General features: G+C 55.2%; 1 protein-coding gene across 2 annotated transcripts in view; it reads left to right on the forward strand.

Annotated features, from left to right (window-relative positions):
- The first annotated feature begins 3895 nt into the window (after positions 1–3895).
- Positions 3896–21372, forward strand: part of ALPL (alkaline phosphatase, biomineralization associated) — a 55483-nt gene continuing 38006 nt past the window's right edge. The window contains exon 1 of one of the 2 annotated variants that reach the window (XM_062193142.1): positions 3896–3975. The gene's annotated coding sequence lies outside the window, so the exon portion shown is untranslated. Of the gene's footprint in view, positions 3976–13421; positions 13504–21372 lie in introns of those variants that run through there. The other variant, XM_062193144.1, reaches the window with a different exon arrangement.

Raw genomic sequence — 21372 nt, forward strand, 5'->3', positions numbered from 1 at the left:
AGCAGCCGGGACTTGAACTGGTGTCCATGTAGGATGCTGGCACTGCAGGCGGAGGCTTAGCCTACTACGCCAGAATGACGGATTTGTGTTGCCTCCCCTTCTAATTTCTTCCATCCTGAGCCTTTTGGTTCATTCTGGTACTGAGTTGAAGGGGGAGGGGGCCCTAGAAGCGGCCCTGGGCTTGCTCCCTCAAATCCAGGTGTCGGGTCGCTCTCCTGCCCAGAGCTGACCCCCGCCTGCCTCCCCACCGACAGGAGGTCCTGACCTCCACCCCCACACCCTGTCCTGCTCCTGCAGCCTCACCTCTGACCCTGCATCTGACGCCTGGTGGGCTTTGAGTCTAGTTTGAGGCGGGGCTCCTGGTATGCACTCAATAAATATGGAATAAACAAATGAGTGCAAAGGGCCTTGGACTGAGAGCTGGCGGTGAACGGCAGACATGGCCTCCCACCTCTGCTCTGACCCTGACCTTTAACCTCTCTGGCCTCAGTGTCTTCCTCTCTTATTATTTTTTAAATTTTTATTTATTTAATTTTTTAATTTTTATTTTGTTGACAGGCAGAGTGGACAGTGAGAGAGAGAGAGACAGAGAGAAAGGTCTTCCTTTTGCCGTTGGTTCACCCTCCAATGGCCGCTGCGGCCGGCGAGCAGGGGCTGGCGTATCATGCTGATCCGAAGGCAGGAGCCAGGTGCTTCTCCTGGTCTCCCATGGGGTGCAGGACCCAAGCACTTGGGCCATCCTCCACTGCACTCCCTGGCCACAGCAGAGAGCTGGCCTGGAAGAGGGGCAACCGGGACAGAATCCGGTACCCCGAGTGGGACTAGAACCCGGTGTGCCGGCGCCGCAGGCGGAGGATTAGCCTGTTGAGCCACGGCGCCGGCCAGTGTCCTCCTCTCTAACGGGGACTCTCCACGCTTGCACTGCCCACCTCACACACGGGTTGTGTGAACCCAAGGAGACCATGAGCTGTTACTGCCAAGCAGCGCAATTTGCTTGTGTTTTCAAGCAGGAGGAAGTGGTGCCCAAGGGACAAGGTGTGCACAGGTGGGGAGAAATCTAACATAAGTGGCTGCTTTGTACCTGCAGTGTGGAGCTGGAACCCAGCAGCTGAGCTGCCTTTGGAGCTTGGCCAGTGCGGCCAGCCAGAGGCCATCTGGGCCTTGACAGGGCAAGTGACTGGCTCAGCTCACCCACAAGGCCAGGGAAGAGCTGCAGGGGGGCCCACGTCTCCTGGTTGGAGGTCCAGGCCACCTTGCACTGGGAGGAGTGGCGCCCCGGGGAGCAGGGGAGGCAATGGCTGCTGGGTGGCCACCAGCTCATGTGATTTCTTGTGGACAGAGCCCAGGACTGGCCACAGCGATCACCACTCCCTAGACTCCCAAGGCTGAGACACAAGGGGTCCTATGCTGGCCCTGTGGCCCAGCCAGAAGTGCCCTGGGAAGATGTGAGTGAGGGGCAGGTGTGGGAGGCTCATGACGGGTGGCTGGGATGCCTGCAACTCCCCGCTGGCTCAGCCTCGCAGCCTCTGCCCAGGCTTCGACAGGCAGCCTTTCTGTCCCACTGATACTGCTGTGCCGTATCTCGCAGGACCCCAAACCCCTCCTGGGTGTTTGTGAGCAAGGGTTGAAGCTGGACCCATGTTTTGGGCCCGGAGCTGGCTGCTTTGCACACAATTTCAAATAGACAAGGATGGCATCTTCTACATTTCATTCCAAGACTTTTGCCATCATCACCTAACCCAAGAAACACACGAATAAAAGAGTATTTACTTGATACTTGGACTCGCTTCTTCAAAACAAAAACTTAATTCAAAAGGGAAACTTCATATCAATCCTGTAAATAAACACTGTCAATTACTTTAAAAATGCAAGAAGAAATAAAAATAAGAGGCTGATGTGGTACAGCAGGTTAAGCCACTGCCTGCAGTGCCGGCATCCTGTATGGGCACCCGTCCGAGTCCCAGCTGTTCCACTTTCAGTCCAGCTCCCTGCAAGGCCTGGGAAAGCAGCGAGGATGCCCAAGTCCTTGGGCCCCTGCACCCACGTGGGAAACCTGGATGCAACTCCTGGCTCCTGGCTTTGACCTGGCCCAGCCTTGGCTGCTGTGGTCATTTGGGGAGTGAACCAGTAGATGGAAGATCCTTCTCTCTCTCTGCCTCTCCTTTCTCTCTGTAACATTGCCTTTCAAATAAATAAATCTTTTTTAAAAAAAAAAAAAAGAAATAAAAATAAACACAAAGACATTCTTGGGGCCGGCGCCGTGGCTCAACAGGCTAATCCTCTGCCTTGCGGTGCCGGCACACCGGGTTCTAGTCCTGGTCGGGGCACCGGATTCTGTCCCAGTTCCCCTCTTCCAGGCCAGCTCTCTGCTATGGCCCGGGAAGGCAGTGGAGGATGGCCCAAGTGCTTGGGCCCTGCACCCGCATGGGAGACCAGGAGAAGCACCTGGCTCCTGCCTTCGGATCAGCGTGGTGTGCCGGCCGCGTCGGCCATTGGAGGGTGAACCAACGGTAAAGGAAGACCTTTCTCTCTGTCTCTCTCTCTCTCTCACTGTCCACTCCGCTTGTCAAAAAAAAAAAAAAAAAAAAAAAGACATTCTTGGTTTTCAGCTCTGGACCCGAGTTCTGGCTCCAGCCTAACAAGTCACGTGTGCTCTCTGCCTCAGTTTCCCCCTCTGTAAAACAGAGTTGTTGGGAGATAATGTATGCATGATGCCTGGCATGGAGTGCATAGAAAAGAGAATTCTAGAATTGGTTCTGTAGCCTGATCTCCTCCTCTCTGCTCTGGCCTGCACCTCCTCCTTCCAACCGTCAGGAAAACCGTGGCTATGAGACCGGGGCACAGGGCTTGGAGGAGCCCTCACTCCCAGTCCTCAGGTTTCTGCCTGGCTGGCGTGGTTTAGAAGCTCACATTGTCCAGGCAGCTCCGAGGGGCAGTTCCTCTTAGGAGGCAGTGCGCTCCCTGTCACGGGAGGCATTCAGGCAGAGCTGGGGGACTTCTTGGTTGTCACAGGAATTCAAACTCAGCCTGTTTCTCAGAGAAAAAGGGGTGGTTGTCCCATTGAGGTTGGTCCCTAGCGAGTGGGGCCATGGCCATGCACTCAGCATCACCTCCCCCCATTTATTTAGGATGTTAGGGTTTCCTGTGCACTTGGCGCTCTTACAGGACTCTTCCACCAAGTGGCAAGGGAGCCCACGGTGATGCACCTGCTTGCCTGTCCCCTGGGGGCCAGTGCGGTGACTTAGCCAAGATCACCAGAGAAGACCCTGGAACCCCGACTGTGGCTCCGCTACCCGGGCAGAGGCTGTCCCTTATCTGGCACCCAGGAGGCAAGTCCTGGGCTCTGGCTGGGCCCACTCCCCAGAGGGGGGGGAAGGGTCCCCGATTCCAGGAAGGTTTCCCTTCGGAGGCCGCCTCCCCCGGGCCTTCCTGTGGCATCTTCTGGCCAAGGCCCGGGAAGAGGAGATGGAGAGGAGACAGAGGCAGGGACACGTGGACGACATGGATGGAGGCTGAGGCAGAGACAGCCAGACGGGTAGCCAGACGGGTAGCCAGACGCAGGCGCTCAGACAGACGGCGAGAGGCAGGCAGCACACACGGGGGCCGGAGCTAAAGGCGAGCGGGGCACGCGCAGACAGCGGGCGGGGTGCGGGACGCGGGGTAGCGGCTCCGGTCCACCCCCAGCCTCGGCCGAGGGCCCGCGGAGCCCGGGAGTGTGCCCCCGCTGCCCGGCAGGGGGCGCCCTGGCCGCGTGGCGCTCGGGCCGGCGGGGCGCGGGGCTCGGGCCGGGGGCGGGGCGCAGCGGGGGCGGGGAGGGCGCCGGGCCGCGCCGGGGCCCCGCGGTCGCCTTTATAAACCCGCGGGGGAGGTGGCCCCGGCAGCGTCGCGCTCCCGCCACTGTGAGCCCTCGGCCCCAGCTCGCCGGCCCCGCGCCCCCCGTGCCGGGGCAGACCCTCGTCCGCGAGTTCCGCGCAGGTAAGGTCGTGGTCGATCCCCGGCGAGGCGGAAGCCCAAGTGTCTGGGCGGGGGTCCCCGCAGAGCCCTTGCAGGACCCGGGGCCCCTGCACGCGCCCGCGTGCTCGCGCGCATCCGAGGCGCTGCTCCAGCTGGAGGTTGGACGTGGCGCCCGCGGCGCCTGCGAGACGAGGGACGCGCTCGGGGCCGCCTTGTTCTCCTGCACTTTCCCACCTGCCGGGCTGCTGCGTGGGGCTCCAGCCTCGGTTAGACACCTGTCCCCGCTGCCCCCGTAACCCCCCGGCCCGTGCGCCCTCTCCTGCCCACCACTCAGCCACCACCGGGTTACCCCGGGGCTGACCGCAGCCACCAGGGGAAGCGGCTGCTCTGTCAGTGCGGGGTCTGGGAAGTTTAGGTCCGAGCTGGGAAGAGCAGAGGGAGGGAGCGTGGGGGAGGGAAAAAGAGCGAGATCCGCCTGTAGGTGTGTGTGTGGGAGGGGGGTGGCCCGGCAGCTCTGGGGCAAAGCTGTGGAGCCCATGACCCCACCCCCGGATGTGCACAGGTGAGGTGGGCTGCCCAGGGCTGGTCCCCCCCCACCCCGGTCTTGGCAAGAAAGGGTTAAACGCAGGAGAAAACCGTCTCCCACTCACATTGTCCCTTCCGATCCTTTTGCAACACATAATGGGGTGGGGGAGGGGGCCTCTACAAAGGCGGCTGAATGGAGGGGGGTGGCCCTTGAGATCAAAAGAGGGAGTGATTCAGGCCAGAAGGGGCCTATGGGCTGGGGGGAGGACTCAGACACCCCTCAGGGAGGCAGATGGGGAGGCAGGTGGGCGAAGCATCTCCCATGCATCATCACGTTTTACAGAACAGAGACTGAGCCTCAGAGAGTTTACAAAAGTGCTGTGGTCAGGATTTGAACCCAGGCTCTGAACTCCTGGTCCCACTCTGCTGCCCAAGGGATGAGACGCCAAGCCTGTTTTCCCCTCCGCCCTTCCTTGGTTCAGCGCTGCCTGCCTCCACCTGCCACCTGCGACCTGCGTGCTCCAAATCTTCCCACCTGGGGCTGCCCCCCCACCCCGCCCCGTGCTCATCCTGACCCTCTGCCTCCTTTTTCCTTCCTGAACTCTGCGCTTCCGAATTCCGGAGCAGAAGCCCGTGGACACGGGCTGCCCATGTGCCAAGTGATGGAGGGAGGCAGGGCTGTGGCTCCACCTGTGCAGAGGGGTACGCGCCTCTGGTGAGGAAGTGAGGCCGGAGGAAAGAATGCTGTCTTCATTCACCAAATATTTATGAAGCTTCCGTTTTGTGCCAGGCTCTGTTCTAGGTGCTAGGAATGAGGCCATAAATTAAAGAGACAAAAACCTTCTCGGTGGAGACTTGCAGAGCAGAACTTCTGCAGGCTCCGAAGCTGGGTGTCCAAACTGGGAGGTTCCCTGGGAAGCCGACTGCAGGTGCAGTAACCTGTCAGGTCGATGGCCTAACACTGGCTCTCCCTCACGGACGCCTGGCTGTGTGACAAGGGCTGAGTTCGGGCCCTCTCTGTGCCTTATCTCCTCTTTCAGCCATGGAGATCAGGTGACCCTTCGGTTAGTGAGCTGTGGAAATGATGATCACTTGCAAAAGTTTGAGCCCGTGCCCATGCCAGAGAGAGTCTTGGCCATCAGCAGCCCTCGCCTCAGCAGAAAATGCAGCCCTGCCTCTGGACCCTGTGCACCTGCCCCCCAGCTTTACTCAGCTCCTCCCCGTTGGCCTTCGGCTGTGCCTGTGGGATGCTGCAGTGCCCTCTTGCTCCCTTAGATGCCACTTCTCAGCCTTCTAGACACAGCCCGGGCCAGGAGCCCGGCACTGCACGCAGGGAACAGCCCTGGGACTGTGTCCGCAGAGCCTCCTGCCCTGTACCCACTCCCATGCCCACTGTGTCTGGCTCAGGCCCAGGCCCAGCCCTGCGCTGTCCTGTGACTTGCGTACTGCACGTCCTCTGCGAGCTGCAGGCCGTGCCTGGGAGAGGGGAAGGCGCTCTCCCCGGGACACCCAGATGCCCTTGGGGGGCTGGGGGCCGGCTGTGTAGAACCCCAGGTCTCACGATGCTCTCTGTGTTGTCTCACGGAGGGGTGGGATCCAGAGGCAGAGGCTAGAGGTCTCACCTTGAAGTCAGTCCGACTGGCCTTATTAATATAAAACCGGGAGCTCCAGGGGGGTGATGGGGAGAGTGAGCAGGCTGGGCCGAGGACCAGCACAGAAGTCCGCGTGGCCGCAAGAATGCTGACTCCGCTTCCCAGCGTGACAGCGTTGGCAGCTCCAGGCTACCTTTTCTTTTTTTTTTTTTTCCTTCTTCGTCTTCGGGAGCTGTCCTAACTTCTGGAAGGCAGCTGGGGGCAGCAGACGGCAGGTTCATTCCCAGTGTTGCTTTGTGACCCTGGGCAAGTCAGTTTCTCTCTCTGGGTCTCCGTCTCTTCATCTGTCACTTGGGTTAATAAGAAGCATTTTTGCAGGGTTGCTACGAGGGGCCAGCAGCAGCAGCAAGGATTTTCCAGCTTTGGGCTGGGCCAGCTGTGATTGCTCTTGACAAGTTAGCACTCACTGTGGGGCGACTTTCTTTGCCCCGCTCGGCCGTTCCGAGGGCCACAGGGAAGTTCCTAGTTTGGTCTCAGAGACCTGGACTGCAGGGAAAACAGTGGCCTGGGTCAGCATCTTGGATGCCTGGCCCCAGCTGTGTGCCTGAGTATCAAGTCCTCTTGGGTGCCATCATTCTGTGGTGCTCAGTGGCCAAAGAACATTCAAGAACACTCTCCATATTTTTCCACCTCCCAGAAAAACACACACACACACACACACCATGTTTCAAGTTTTCCATGCTTAAATTCGCAGCCTCACTGTGGCATGAAATCAATTGTTTGCATTTAATTTGACTTCTTAAATGAAGGGGTAACATTTGAGATGAGGGCAGGGGGCTGGAGGAGGAGAGGAGGAAGAAGTTAAACCAGATGTGTTTTTGTTCGCTGTAGGATGGTGGTTAAACTGCCCGCGTGTGAGCATCCTCCTCTCTGGATTCCAGTAACCCAGAGTCGGGTTTCGCTGAAAATTGTAGTGTTCTTTCCTGGCTGCCGCGGACTCGCCCTGCCGTTAGTATTATTATTATTACTATTTTGTGTTCGTTGGAGGCCGCAGAGCCCTGGCTGGAGAGGAGACCTCTAGCTGCGGGGTGTTCAGGGGCTGGCACCGGCCACTGCCCTTGGAGACCGGGGAGAGTGAGGCCCAGGCAGGAGGCAGGGCAAGGGGCTTGCCCCGGCGTCACCAGGCTGCTTAGGGCAGTGGACTGGGAACGAAGCCTCCCGGCTCTTAAGTGCCACGGCCTGTCCCCAGAGGCGCACCCTCCCCACCCCGTGTGGCATGAACCATTTCTACAGGTTGCCCTGGGTCTGTTTTTAGAATCGTGCGAGGGAGACCACAGAAGGTGTGGGTTAGTGGGCAAGGAGCTTATGCCCAGAGAGCAGAATCTGGGGTCCTTGGTGGAGGGGTAAAGGACCTGTGTGACCGTGGACAAGTCCCCCCCCCCCAGCCTCAGCTTCCTCCCGTGGAAAACCCAGGTGGCTGAGGAGTGGGCGGGATTTCCCTAAGGCTTAGAATGGGTCTGATTTCAGCAGTTGCTCCTGGGATATTTATGGCCTGTGGCGTGCAGGGTTGTGGTGAGTCAGTCCCAAAGTGGGCTCTCCAAGCTGCAGGGCGTGGGGGGGGTGGTGGTGGTTGTTGACTTCTGCAGTGATCTGAAAGCTTTAATTTAGTTGCTGGTGTTGTTAAGCCAGGCGATTTCGTTTTACATAAAAATAGGGGTTTCTGGCTTCGCTTGAAAGATCAGAAGATGTGGCCACACTGGGCTGTGTCCCTGGCTGGCCACAGTGGCTGGAACTGATTAGCAGCTGCTCTGTCCACTTCACCACAGTCTCCACCGCGCCCTGCTGCCTCACCCCGGCTCACATGCCTCACTGCCATTACCTGCTGGCTCACTGAGCTTGTAATTTCTGGGCTAGAAGCTGTGGGGCCATGTGAGGTTGGTGGAGGCTCAGACCTCATTCCAATGACTGTGGGAAGCTTGGGCCAGCTCTCTCAGGGGGCACAAGGTAGGATGTGGGACACACGGACGCCGGCCCCTCCTCCGTGGTCTGGCAGAGTCTCCAGAATGCGGATTTGGTCCTGCTTTGATGGTCCTCAGGAGGTCTGAAGGTGTGGGGCTTGGGGGTGACAGTCAGCCTGTCCAGGCTTAGTGAACTGACCCTGGGGTCTGCTCCCATGCAAACAGGCAGCCCTGGGTGCCACATCCCAATGATTGCCCAGCTCCCCCAGGAAGGGGGCTCTCTTGCCATCTGCTCCCAATAGCCCTGTGCTCAGTGCCCACCACCAGCCTTGCACACTGAGCCCATAGCTCCCCGGTTCTACCCTCTGCACTGGCAGCAAGGCCTGGGTCACGGGAGGCACCCAGGGGCTGCAGCATCTCAGAACTGCTGTGTCTGAACAGGGGCTGCGTGAGGGGCCCTGAAGCCTGATGGGTAGATCTGGGGGCTCTGGAGGCAGCTGCCCAGATGGGAGCTTCTGGAAGGTCCCTGTGAGGACATAGCACAGCGTCATCACCCTGCTTAGCAGGTCAGAGCTGGGCTGTGCAGGGACTCGGGGGAACAAGGGGAGCCCCACTCCCGATGGTGGCCACGGGGCCAGGCTTTGCACCTGCGGAGCAGCTCAGAAGCAGCCCCAGGAGAGAAGCAGTGCTCCGGGAGCACCGCCCCTGCCGCTTGGCAGGTGGTGAGACTGAGGCTCAGCCGGTGGGCGCTGGGCCCAGATTCCTCTCCCGGCCTCCGTCGCCCTGCCCTGGGCCGGGGAGAGGAGCAGAGGGAAGGTGGGGCTTGTGGCTGGAACTAAGGTCTCAGAGACCCTCTGGTGAGACTCCCTGAGCCCCGCTTCCTCACCCGGCCAGGTCTGCCAGCTGCCCGGCAGAGCCCAGAGAACAGCCTGTGTCCTTCCGAAAGTGTAGGGCTGGCAAACACTTGCCTTATTTGGCTTTTCAAAGGACCTCCTCGTGACTTGCTGCCCTCAAGGTCTGCCCTCTTGGGGCCGCCTTTCCCACAGAGGAAAGCAGTAGCACGGCCCCAGCTCCCAGGCGGAGCCCTCGGGGCCCATCGCCGGCATCCTCTAGGCCTCTGGTGGCCATCGCTGAGCTGTCTCCGGCTTGGCCTTTCTGAGTGTTGTCTCTCTTTTTTTAAAGATTTATTTATTTGAAAGACAAAGCTCAACAGGCTAATCCTCCGCCTTGCGGCGCCGGCACACCGGGTTCTAGTCCCGGTCGGGGCACCGATCCTGTCCCGGTTGCCCCTCTTCCAGGCCAGCTCTCTGCTGTGGCCAGGGAGTGCAGTGGAGGATAGCCCAAGTGTTTGGGCTCTGCACCCCATGGGAGACCAGGATAAGCACCTGGCTCCTGCCATCGGAGCAGCGCGGTGCGCCGGCCGCAGCGCGCTACCGCGGCGGCCATCGGAGGGTGATCCAACGGCAAAAAGGAAGACCTTTCTCTCTGTCTCTCTCTCACTGTCCACTCTGCCTGTCAAAAATAAAAAAAAAAAAAAAAAAAAAAAAAAAAGATTTATTTATTTGAAAGACAAAGTGACAGAGAAGGAGGGAGAGGGAAGGAAGGAGGGAGAAAGGGAGAGAGAGAGAGAGAGGGATCTTGCATCCATTGATTTACTCCCCAAGTGGCCACAACAGCTGGGGCTGGGCCCAGCAGAAGCCAGGAGCCAGGAGCTCCATCAGAGTCTCCCATGTGGGTGGCCGGGACTCAGGCACGTGAGCTGCCATCTGTGGCCTTCCCAGGCCCGTGAGTAGGAAGCTGGATCAGAAGCAGAGATGGGACTTGACCCCAGGCACTCAGATGTGGGATGTAGGTGACCAAGTGGTGGCTTAGCCGGCTGTGCCCCAGCGCCAGCCCCGGTGCTGTCCCACCAAGACTCACCTGCCTCTTAGCACGCAGTAGGTAATAGCATCATTTGCTACCATTCTGGTGCAGTGTCTCATTTGATCCTGAGTCCCGCTTCCCCTCCCCTGCCCCTTCTAGATCCTTCTGCAGCTGCTCGGTTTGCTCTGCCTCCCCTGTAGACTCTGACCGCTAACGTGGACAAGCCAGGCAAGGTGCCACCTGCACGTTACAGACGAGGAAACTGAGGCAGCCACTCCCCGACACGGGGAAGCGGGAGCGGGGCCGCTGGCGGCCTCCCATTGCCGGTCTGTTTCCTCCTCTGTGATGTGAGCCATGTGACCTGTTTTCCTGGAAGAGTCAGTTCCTTGTTTAGAAGTCGTCAGATGCCTCGGTGCGCATTTCAGATCAGGTTGCCGGAGTTCACCCTGGGCCTCTCACCTGAGCAGGTTTTGTGAAAATGGGATGTTTGGGTTTGTGTTTTCCCCTTGCCCCGTCCTTGTAATTGCCATGGAAGGGCTTACCCTGTGTCGGAAGCTGAGCTGATGCCTTCGAATGGCCTTGTTGTGCTCCGCTCTTAGTCTCTCCATGTACCAAGCAGGAGGCCGACGCTCAGAGAAGCTAGTAGCTTCCTCAGGTCCCCCACTGGGAAGTGGAAGGCAGACCCAGTCCCGGCCTGGCGCCCTCCTGCCCCATCGGAGTAGCATCCTGGTTCAGAGGCTTCTGTTTGGATACAGGTGCTCAGGGGACCTTGGTGTCTCCGGAGGGGGTGGCAGGTGGCGGAGGGAGGGGACCAGCACAGCACTCCTGGTGGGGCAGCAGCTTCTCTTTGCCCCTGGACACACCCAGGAGAAGGAAATGATAGTCCTAGCAGGAGGTTTCCATCCCAGCCCTGCCAGTTCAAGCTGTGTGACCTTGGCCAAGTCCCTTTCCCTCTTGGCTTCTGATTGCCCTGCCTGACACCCGTGGCTTCTGTGGGTAAGGTGAAGACTTGGGACTCTGCTAGTTCACGGGTGGTAGATGAGTGGCATGAGTGCCGCCACTCCCTGTCCTACACCCATGTCAGACATCATTAATCAATCACTGCTCTCTTTCCTTCTCAAGTTCCTTCTAAATATAGTATAATAACCAGTCATAGTGGGCGCTCACAACCAACTGTGAAGATGGGAGGTGGGGAGGGAGAGGCCCAGGTGGCCCCCGTTCAGTGTCTTCTCTCCCTTGTCCGGGAAAGTAGGAGGAACCTGAGCTGCTTGTCAGGGCTCACCTCTGGCCTGGGTGTGGGAGGGAGCCTTTTGGGGGGCACACAGCTGTGCCCCTTGTTCAGTGCTGAAAGGGCTTCAAGTCCCTGTGACAAGGAAGAGGCTGCTTAAAAACCTGATAAAGTGTTTCCTTTGTTTGCAAAAGGGGACAGGAGTTTCAGGATGTCAAATCGATTGCTAACCCGGCCGCCCTCAGGGCTCAGGTCTCGGGTCGGGAGTGTCAGGCTGAAGGCCGTTCCCTTCCCGCATCTTTGCCTGGGTACCTGCTGTCCCCTCCCCAGGGCGCCCTCTTGTGTTGTCAGCAGGCATCGTGACCGATTTTTTAGATCTTGCTCTCGATCCTGCACAAAATGCCTGGCTCCAGGTTCCTGGAAGGCAGGACCCCGTCTCTGAATCCCGGCCAGTCCCAGCATCCAGCCAGGGCGGGCGGTCAGTGACCTTGCCGTTCCTGAAAGGTGGCCACACCGGGCAGGGGTTTCCACGGCCCGGCCTGCTTGATCGTCATGGGGAAAGCAAACCCGTGAGGGCTGTCCCCTGGGGTGGACACGTGAGCCCTGGCCACCGTCCCACTCCGTCAGAGGCATCTCCTCCATCGGTGACAGTGGCTCACGCGTGGCTGGTTGGTGACTGGCAGCAGGACAAGCCAGTTTCTCCGAGTGACAGTTTCTCTGTTGGTGGAGCAAGCCTTTAGTCAGGCGTGAGTTCACTGGGTGTCATACTCGGGTCTGCCTTCTTGTCTGTGTGCTTCCCAGATATGTCCCCAGTCCCAAACAGCCTTAATGTCGTTAATAATAATAGTCATAGCCACCTTTTGCTGCATCTGTATGTGTCAAGCTGCCTTGGTACACAGTAGGCACTTAAAACACATACTTTCTGAATGAATGAATACTTGCAGGGATTAAGCTGTCTTGGGACAGAGTTGGGTGACTTCTGTGTGTCAACAGCTCCATAGACGGACTCAGAGGCGTGCCACATATATCAACATACGATTACGTTTTACAATTAAAAATTTATTTTCACTTTATTTGAAAGGTAGAGAGAGAGAGGGAGGGACAGACAGACAGACAGACAGACACACCCAGAGATCTCCTTTCCACCGGTTTAATCCCCAAAAGGCCACATTGGCTAGCACTGGGCCAGGTCACAGCCAGGAGCCCAGAACTCCAGCCAGGTCTCCTGAGTGGGTCCCGGGGCCCGGGGACTTGAGCCGTCACCTGCTGTCTCCCAAGCGGCACGTTAGCAGGAAGCTGGAATTAGAAGGGAGCCTGGACTCACACTGGACACTGCGATAGGGTGCAGGGGTTCCAAGCAGAGGCTCCACCGCTGAGCCAAATGCGAGTCCTGTGTTTAAGGTTTACATCCAGTGTACCGTGAACCCGGCGTGGTCCTAAGCTCCCCACATAGGTGTGTATTCACTTGGTCCTTGCAACTGGGGCTCAGAAAGATAACGGACATGTCACCCAGGTCGACAGTGTTGGCGAGGAGGCTCGTGTTCTAAGTAACAACATGGAAGCCAGTCCTCCTACCAAGTCCTTCCCTTAACGCAGACCCTGGGCCCAGATCCTAGGGGTGGGACAGAAGCAGGTGAGTGACGTGCTGCCTCCCGACTACGAATTCGCCTCTTCACAAGTGTGGAATGCCTGCTCCCGGGCCGAGCACACGGAAGGTCCTGCAGTGGGCCCCTGTGGGGCAGGTGGCCATCTTGCCGTCTGCAGAGGCCAGCAAGGGGGCAGACCGAGTGTGCCGGAGGCAACCAGGAGCGACTTCAGGGAAGCCTTCACACCGCAGCTGTGAGGCGGTGTAGCAGTGACGGCTCTTGGGAGTCGAGTGGCAGGACTGTTCAGGGGCGTTGGGGCCACTGGGTCCTTTCAGACCCCTGTCAGCCCTACTAGGAGGTGCTGCTGACGTCGGTCCTGCTCAGGGACGAGGGACCGGGCTCAGAAATGCGCTCGTTTACCCAATAAGTGGTTAGGAGCTGACGGCTCCGGAGCATGACATAGTCAAAATTCATCACTCACTCACTGACTGGTCCGTGCCGTGTGGCCCACAGGGTGCTTGACAAATGGGCCCTTTGTCATCGGCGTCTGAGCCTCCCCCAGCTGCAGGCACTCGGATCCCTGGGCTGACAGGTGAGGAAAGGAAGAGACCCATCCAAGGCCGTGCAGCTCCCAAGTGGTTAATCCAGAACTGGACCCCGGCAGCTTGGCCCCGGGCCGGGGCCATCGTCGCTTATAAATAATAGCTAGATCTCTGCAGGCCACGTGTGTAAACTCTTCCTGAACCTGTTGCTTCTTCCGGAGCCAGACTAGAGGAAGGACGGGTGCAAGGCCAGAGGTGAGCGAATGGCAGGAACACTGTGGGGGTGGACTGTGTGACGCTCGGGGCCGTCTGTCCCCTGTGTGATTCCTTGGGGAAGGTAGGGTTGGAGTGGGGGGCATAGCCAGGCAGCCCCATTGTCTCCAGCCAGGGTCAGGGGGAGGCCAGAGCAGTTAGGCTGGCCGCTGCTGCTGCTAAGTCACAACCCTCAGCGGGGATCTGCAGCCCTCGCCCCGAGCTCTGGCCCCAGACCTCACCCCCTGGGTTTCTGTCTCCGGCTTCCAGAATCTTCCTGGGGTGGGCAGCCTCCCTGCTGGCTTGCGCAAGAACTTTGCTCTGAGACTTCCCCCTGCCTGGGCTGCAGGAAATGGGTCCTTTCCTCTTGGGGAACTATGTGATTTGAATAATCAAGTGTTTCCCCGTGGCTCCCGGCCAGCGGAGCTCTGCGCCAGCCTCTGCTGGGGCTCCGCCGTGGGCCTGCAGCCTCTTCCCCTGCCACGCTCTCCTGCCCCCGGGCACGACAGGGAAGGCCCCTGTTTCTTTGGCTTTGCCAGACCAGGCCCCGCATGACTCCTGTGATGGGGCAGCGCCTGCCCTGGATGCCGCCCCTTCTTGCCTGGAGTGGCTGCGGGTTGGGGGGAGGAAAAGACTGTGCCCCAGGAAGTGCCTGCCCAGTGGCCTTTCTCCTCAGCTCACCTGGGTGCCTGGCAGGGAGGAGGGAGCAGGAAGGAGGAAAGATACGCCGCAGGAGGGCGCGCATTCATTCAACAAACCTTTCCTTAGCCCAGCTGTGTGCCAGGCCCAGGCCAGGTGCTGAGTTCACAGATGAATGTGGCCCAGTTCTTGCCGACAAGGAGCTTCCGGGATTGTGGGAGATGGTCAGGCCTGCGACCCCAGCAGGGTCCCAGGTGGCACAGGACACAGCCTTGGGCAGAGCGGCCACCAGGTGGGCCTGGAGCAGGCAGCGTCCGCTCGTTCTTCCCCAGCAGGTCCTCCCTGAGCACCTGTCAGGGCAGGTGTGGCTGTCGGTGCCGGGGAGGCTTGTGAAGGAGTAAGGCAGTGCATGGGCCGGCAGCACCCAGAGCTGGAGGGTGAGAAGGAGGGAGCCACCAGAAGACCTGGAGGAAGAATGTTCCAGGCAGGGCAACAGCAAAGGCAAAAATCCTTGGGCAGAGAGAGAGGAGCTCAGGTGTGAGTGGGGAGTGGGTGGGGCCAGGAGATGATGTCAGAAAGGTGGGCAGTGCCCAGGGTTTGCGGACGGGTGGGCAGAGAGCGGGACCGGGGGATGAACAGGGGTCTGCCCGGAGAAGTGAGCAGCTGGGGGACTTCCTGTTTGTTGAACGGCTCCTTAGAGGCGAGGTTGGCCTTGGGCACTTGCAGGTACACGGGGGACGTCAGAGGCCCAGAGAGGTCAATGCTCCTGCCAGGGTCCCAGAGGGAGGTGACAGGGACTGGATCTAGGTCCCCTCCCCCACACTGTCTCTTTCCAGTGTATACGGCCCTTCTGGATTCAGGTGGACATTTGTTAAGCACTTACTGTTTGCTGAGAAAGTTCTGTAGCTTGCCTGGCATGTCAGGAGGAAGGTGAGCCTCAGAGAGGCACAGTGACCTGGGCAGGGTCATTCAGATCTATGCCAATGACCTTGGCCAAGGGACTGAACTAAAAAAAGGGGACAGTCTTCTTGGCCCAGTAGAGTGTTGAGGATTGGCCGAGATAGGTTGCATCTGCTAGGGTGTTTGGCACAGTGTGAGTATTTTTAAGTTATTTGATGGACCCTGGGGTCTGTCCTTGGATTTACCATGAACTTTGTTTCAATCATCTCATTGTTAGTTTATAAATGACCTCTTGTCCATTTCATTATTAGAAATACATTTAGGGGCCGGCGCCCTGGCTCACTTGGTTAATCCTCTGCCTGTGGCGCCAGCATCCCAAGTGGGTACCGGGTTCTAGTCCCGGTTGCTCCTCTTCCAGTCCAGCTCTCTGCTGTGGCCCTGGAGGGCAGTGGAGGATGGCCCAAGTCTTTGGGCTCCTGTACCTGCATGGGAGACCAGGAGGAAGCGCCTGGCTCCTGGCTTCAGATCAGCGCAGTGCCGGCCATAGCGGCCATTTTGGGAATGAATCAATGGAAGGAAGACCTTTCTCTCTGTCTCTCCCTCCCATTGTCTATAACTCTACCTGTCAAATAAAAAAAAAAGAGAAATACATTTAAAACATTCAAGAACCAGTGCCCAATCACACCAGGACTAGAAACTGACAGTAATTCACCCCTCCCCACCCCACTTCCCAAATCAGAGCCTTCCCAACCCCTGCCTTTTTGGAGTTAGGTATTTTTTCATTGATTTTTGACTAATTTTTTTCTTAATGTATCATTTACATAGACCTATATCACATACAGTTGGGATTTCTCATTCCCCTTTTTGTAAGTATTTAAAATCATATGTACACACATTACTTATGTATAATCTGCATTTTTAACTTTATGAAGGGGTGTCATCATTTACTTAACAGCCTGGAGTTTGCTTATTTCCTCTCAATGTTCTTTGTGATAGAGAGGGAGAGACAGACAAAGAAAAAGATCTTCCATCCAGTGAGTGATTCACTTCCCAAGTGGCTACAATAGCAAGGCTGAAGCCAGGAGCCTGGAACTCCACCTGGGTCTCCCACATGGGTGGCAGGAACCCAAATACCTGGACCATCTTCTGCTGCTTTCTCAGGTGCATTAGCAGGGAGCTGGATCAGAAGTGGAGCAGCAGATGGGGCTGGTGATGTGGCATAGCGGGTAAAGCCGCCACCTGCAGTGCCGGTATCTCATATGAGCACCAGTTCAAGTCCTGGCTGCTCCACTTCCAATCCAGCTCTCTGCTATGGCCTGGTGGTCCAAGTCCTTGGGCCCCTGCACCTGCATGGGAGACCAGGAGGAAGCTCCTGGCTCCTGGCTTCAGACCGGCTCAGCTCCAGCCATTGCGGCCATTTGAGGAGTGAACCAGTGGATGGAAGATGTCAGGCAAAATGAAGAGCTAGATAAAGAGAAACAGATCCTCCATCTGTTGTTCCACTCCGCAAACGCCCACAACAGTTGGGACTGGGCCCGGCCAAAGCCAAGAGCTTATAACTCTATCCAGGTCCCCCACGTGGGTGGCAGGGGCCCATCTTCCACTGCTTTCCCAAGAGCATTAGCTGGGAGCATGGTCAGAAGCAGAGCGGCCAGGACTGGAACCAGTGCTCTGATACAGGATGCTGGCACTGCAGGTGGTGGCTTAAGCAGCCATGCCACAGCACTGGCCCCTCTGCAATAATTGTATTGTAGATTGTTATATATTGCTTTTATTTTCAGTCTAAGGAAACTTCAGTTCATAACTGAGGGCCTTTAAAAGATTTTTAAATTGCATTGAGTTGTATTAAAAAAGCATCTTGAAATAGTTTTTTTTCTTTCAATCTATGAGTGTAGTTTTCTTTTCTTTTTTTTTTTTTTTTTGACAGGCAGAGTTAGTGAGAGAGAGAGAGAGACAGAGAGAAAGGTCTTCCTTCCGTTGGTTCACCCCCAAATGGCTGCTGCGGCTGGCGCGCTGCACCACTCTGAAGCCAGGAGCCAGGTGCTTCCTCCTGGTCTCCCATGCAGGTGCAGGGCCCAAGCACTTGGGCCATCCTCCACTGCCTTCCCGGGCCATAGCAGAGAGCTAGCCTGGAAGAGGAGCAACCGGGACAGAATCCTGCACCCCAACCGGAACTAGTACCCGGGGTGCTGGCGCCGCAGGCGGAGGATTAGCCTAGTGAGCCGCGGTGCCAGCCTGAGTGTAGTTAGTTTTCTAATGTTAAACCATCCTTGCATTCCTAGGACAGCCCTAACCTGTTCACGATGTGTATGTTTGGTTATGCTCTGGTGATATCTCGTATAGAATTATTATATCAATTTTGTTTTCCTGGCTTTGGAATTGTAGATTTGATGGCCTCAGAATTAGAAAAATTGCTCGTCTACTGTTCTGACAAAGGTTTGGATAAATCGAGATAATTTGTTTCCTAAAGTTTGGTAGAACTCACCTGTTAAATCACCTTGTCTTACTTGCTTTTCTTTGTGGTTTTAATGTCTTCCTGTGTCTGTTTTGGTGTTGTATTTTCAGGAGCGTGTGCATGTAGTCTATATTTTCAAGCATATTGGCATAAGCTTGTTTATAGCATTTTCTTACTCTCCTTTTTTCCCCATAATGTCGTATTCCCTCCCTCCTTCTGACTCTGCCTCCTTATCTTTGATTAAAGTCACCATGGGTTTGTTGACCTTTTTAAAGGACCAACTTGTGGTTTTGACCTTCTCAATTGAATCTCTTGCTCTTTTGTTTGTTTGTTTTGTTCATTTCTGCTCTTCATAATCTCCATTTACTTTCTTTGGGTTTCTGTTTTTTCTAACTTCCTAAATTGGGTACTTAGCTCATTTAAAAAAAAAAAAGATTATTTATTTGAAAGGCAAAGTGACAGAAAGAAAGGGAGGGAGAGACACAAAGGGGAAGGGAGAGATACAAAGGGGGAAGGAGGGGGAGAGAGAGAGAGAGAGAGAGAGAGAGAGAGAGAGAGAGACCCCTTCCGTCCACTAATCATTTACTTTCGACCAGGGCTGGGCAGTCCAAATCCAGGAGCCTGGAACTCGGTCCAGATCTCCCATGTGAGTGACAGGGGCCCAGGTGTTTTCTCATTCCCATCAGCGGGCGGCTGGATGGGAAGTGGAGCAGCTGGGACTCAAACTGCTGCTCTGACGCAGGATGCTGGCGTGGCCAATGGCAGCTTAACCTGATTTACCGCACCACCAGCCCCGAGCTCATTGACTTTTAGCTTTTGCTGTGTTGCACAGTTTTTACTATGTAGTGGTTTTTTTGTTTTTTTTTTGACAGGCAGAGTGGACTGGACAGTGAGAGAGAGAGACAGAGAAAGGTCTTCCTTCCGTTGGTTCACCCCACAATAGCCACTGCGGCCGGCACGCTGCAGTCGGCGCACCACACTGATCTGAAGCCAGGAGCCAGGTGCTTCTCCTGGTCTCGCATGTGGGTGCAGGGCCCAAGGTCTTAGGCCATCCTCCACTGCCTTCCTGGGCCACAGCAGAGAGCTGGACAAGAAGAGGAGTGACTGGGACAGAATCTGGTGCCCCGACTAGGACTAGAACCCCGTGTGCCGGTGCCACAGGTGGAGGATTAGCCTATTGAGCCGAGGCGCCAGCCACAATGTAGTGTTTTTATCATCCAGTTCTTAGTAACTTTTTTTTAAATTTCTCCTCTGGCTTCTCTTTGATCCATGAGTTCTCTAGGGATGTTTTTAATTTCTAAGGGTATGAGTAATTATTTGTCCTAAGTTCTAACTGAATTGCACTGTGGCCACAGCATGTGGCTATGTGAAATCCTCATATTTGAAATGAGAGCCTTGCTTTATGGCTTGGTGTGGAAACAAATTTTAAAATGTTTGCGTGTTCCTGAAAAGAATGTGTGCGTGTGCACTGTGTTTATGCTGTGCTCCATTTTTATTTCAGACTTGTCCTGCTTTTTCTGCTGTAATTTGCTGTTTTATCGCCTTATTCCCACAGAGGCAGAACTGGCATTTTCTCATATCCCTTGGTCTGCTCTTCCGATCAGTTTCCGTACCCTTCCCCCACATGCCCTCTGGCTCCTGACATCATGGGAGTGATTGTCCAGATCTTTTAGTTCTGAGTTATTAGAGATACAGTCTACATACTACTTGTTCTTTTCTTTGATCTTGGAGTTACTTGCTCAATCTTCAGACATCTTTGTCTGTGGTCCTTGTTTATATTATGTTGTTCCTTCAAGAACAAATCATTTTGGAGCGAATGGAGGGTGTCTTTTTGTTCAAACCTGAATCTTTGAATGCTGTGACTTTTATTAGCCTTTAACATTTGAAGGTAAGTTTAGCTGGATATAAAATTCTTGCTTTAAGTTTTTTTTCCTTTTGGACAGGTCAATTCAATTTTTTAAAAGATTTATTGGTTTTTATTTGAAAGGCAGAGTTACAGAGAGAAAGGGGGAAAGAGAAAAGAGAGGGAGAGGGAGAGATGTTGATCTTCCATCTGCTGGTTCACTCCCCAAATGGGCACAACAGCCAGGGCTGGGCCAGGTCAATGCTAGGAGCCAGGAACTGTCCAGGGCTCCTACATGGACAGCTGAGACCCAAGCACTTGAGCCACCACCTGCTACCTCCCAGGATGTGCATTAGCAGGAAATGGAATTGAAAGGAGAGGAGCCAAGACTAGAACCAGGAGCCTGGAGCTCCATCTGGGTTTCCCACTTGGGTGTCAGAGGCCCAAGTACTTGGCCATCTTGTGCTGCGTTCCTAGGCACATTATCAGGGAGCTGGATCGGAGGTGGTGGTAGCCAGGACTTGAACTGGTGCCCACATGGGATGCTGGCACTTTGAAACTTAGTCCTTCTGCAAATGATTTGTTTTTCATTAGACTTTTAGAATTTTTTTTTTATATTTTGACATTCACATCAATGTATCTAAGTGTGAGTTTTTAATTTTCCTGTCCTGTTTGGTATATTTTCCACCCTTTCAAGCTGAGATCTTTCATTTTTGTTTAGTTCCAAAATTATTGTCATTATTTCTTCAAATATTGCCTCCCTTAATTTTTATCTTCTTGGTCTCCAATTTTTTAAAAAAGATTTATTTATTTGCAAGGCAGAGTTACAGAGAGAGAGAAGCAGAAGCAGAAAGCTAGGTCTTCCATCCACCAGTGGCTGCAATGGCCAAGGCTGTGCTGGGCTAAAACCAGGAGCCAAGGCCTCCATCCAGGTCTCTTGTCTGGGTGGCAGGGGCCTAAGTACTTGGAGCAACCTCTCCTGTTTTCCCAGGCACATTAGTGGAGCAGCTGGGACACGAACTGGGGCCCATGTGGGATGCCAGCCTTGCAGGCGGTGGCCTGACCCACTGCCCCACAACACCGGCCTCCTGGGATTCCTGTGATCTCCACATCGGCGTGTGGTTTTTGTTGTTGCTGTCTTTTTTTGGCTAAGGTATAATTTCAGACAGATCTTAAGTGTTCAATGCACTTTCACGAATGTTTGTATATCACCTTTGCCTCCCCCAAGTCAGGGCTCTCATATTTCTTCCCAGCCAATTTTGCCTCCCAAGAGTAACCATTATTCTGAATTTTTTTTGCCATAGATGAGATGATTTTTCTGTAGTTTCATATAGATGGAATCATGTAGCGTGAACTGTTTTATGTCCGGCTTCTCTCACAGAGCACATCTGTGTTTGCTGTGCTAGAAGTTCACTCCTTTTTGTCGCTGAGTTGTAGTCCATAGACCAGTAGTCACGACTGTGTGCTTATTCACCTGTCGCTGGTTATTCTAAATAAAAATCCTTTATTTCCATTTCATTTTAAAATGTATTAATTTAAACCGGAAAGGCAGAGAGACAGAAATAAGACCGAGATAGTCCATCTGCTGATTCCCTCCCTAAACGTCTGTGACAGCCAGGTGTGGATCACATTGGAGCCAGGAGCCCAGAACTCCATCTGGGTCTCCCGTGTGGGTGGCAGGGACCCAAGTACCTGAGCCGTCACCTGCTGCGTCCCAGGGTGTGCGTTAGCAGGAGACTGGCGTTTGAGCAGAGCCAGCCAGGTCTTGAACCCAGGCACTCTGATAGGAGAGGTGGGCATCCCGAGGGCCTTTTTAACCAGTGTGCCAAACGCCTGCCCATGTATTTGCATTTCTTTTGAGCGAGTACTTAGGATTAGAATTATTGTATCACACGAGTCTGTAAATGTTATCTTTATCAGAAACTGCTAAATTCCTTTCCAAAGTGGCTTTATTATTTTATACTCTCATGGCCGATTTAGGAGACTTCCAAGTTTTTCTGCATCTTGCTGTTTTGTCTTGCTCTTCTTTTGATGT

This window comes from Lepus europaeus, chromosome 5, assembly GCF_033115175.1.
Source record: "Lepus europaeus isolate LE1 chromosome 5, mLepTim1.pri, whole genome shotgun sequence".
Taxonomy (NCBI): Eukaryota; Metazoa; Chordata; class Mammalia; order Lagomorpha; family Leporidae; genus Lepus; species Lepus europaeus.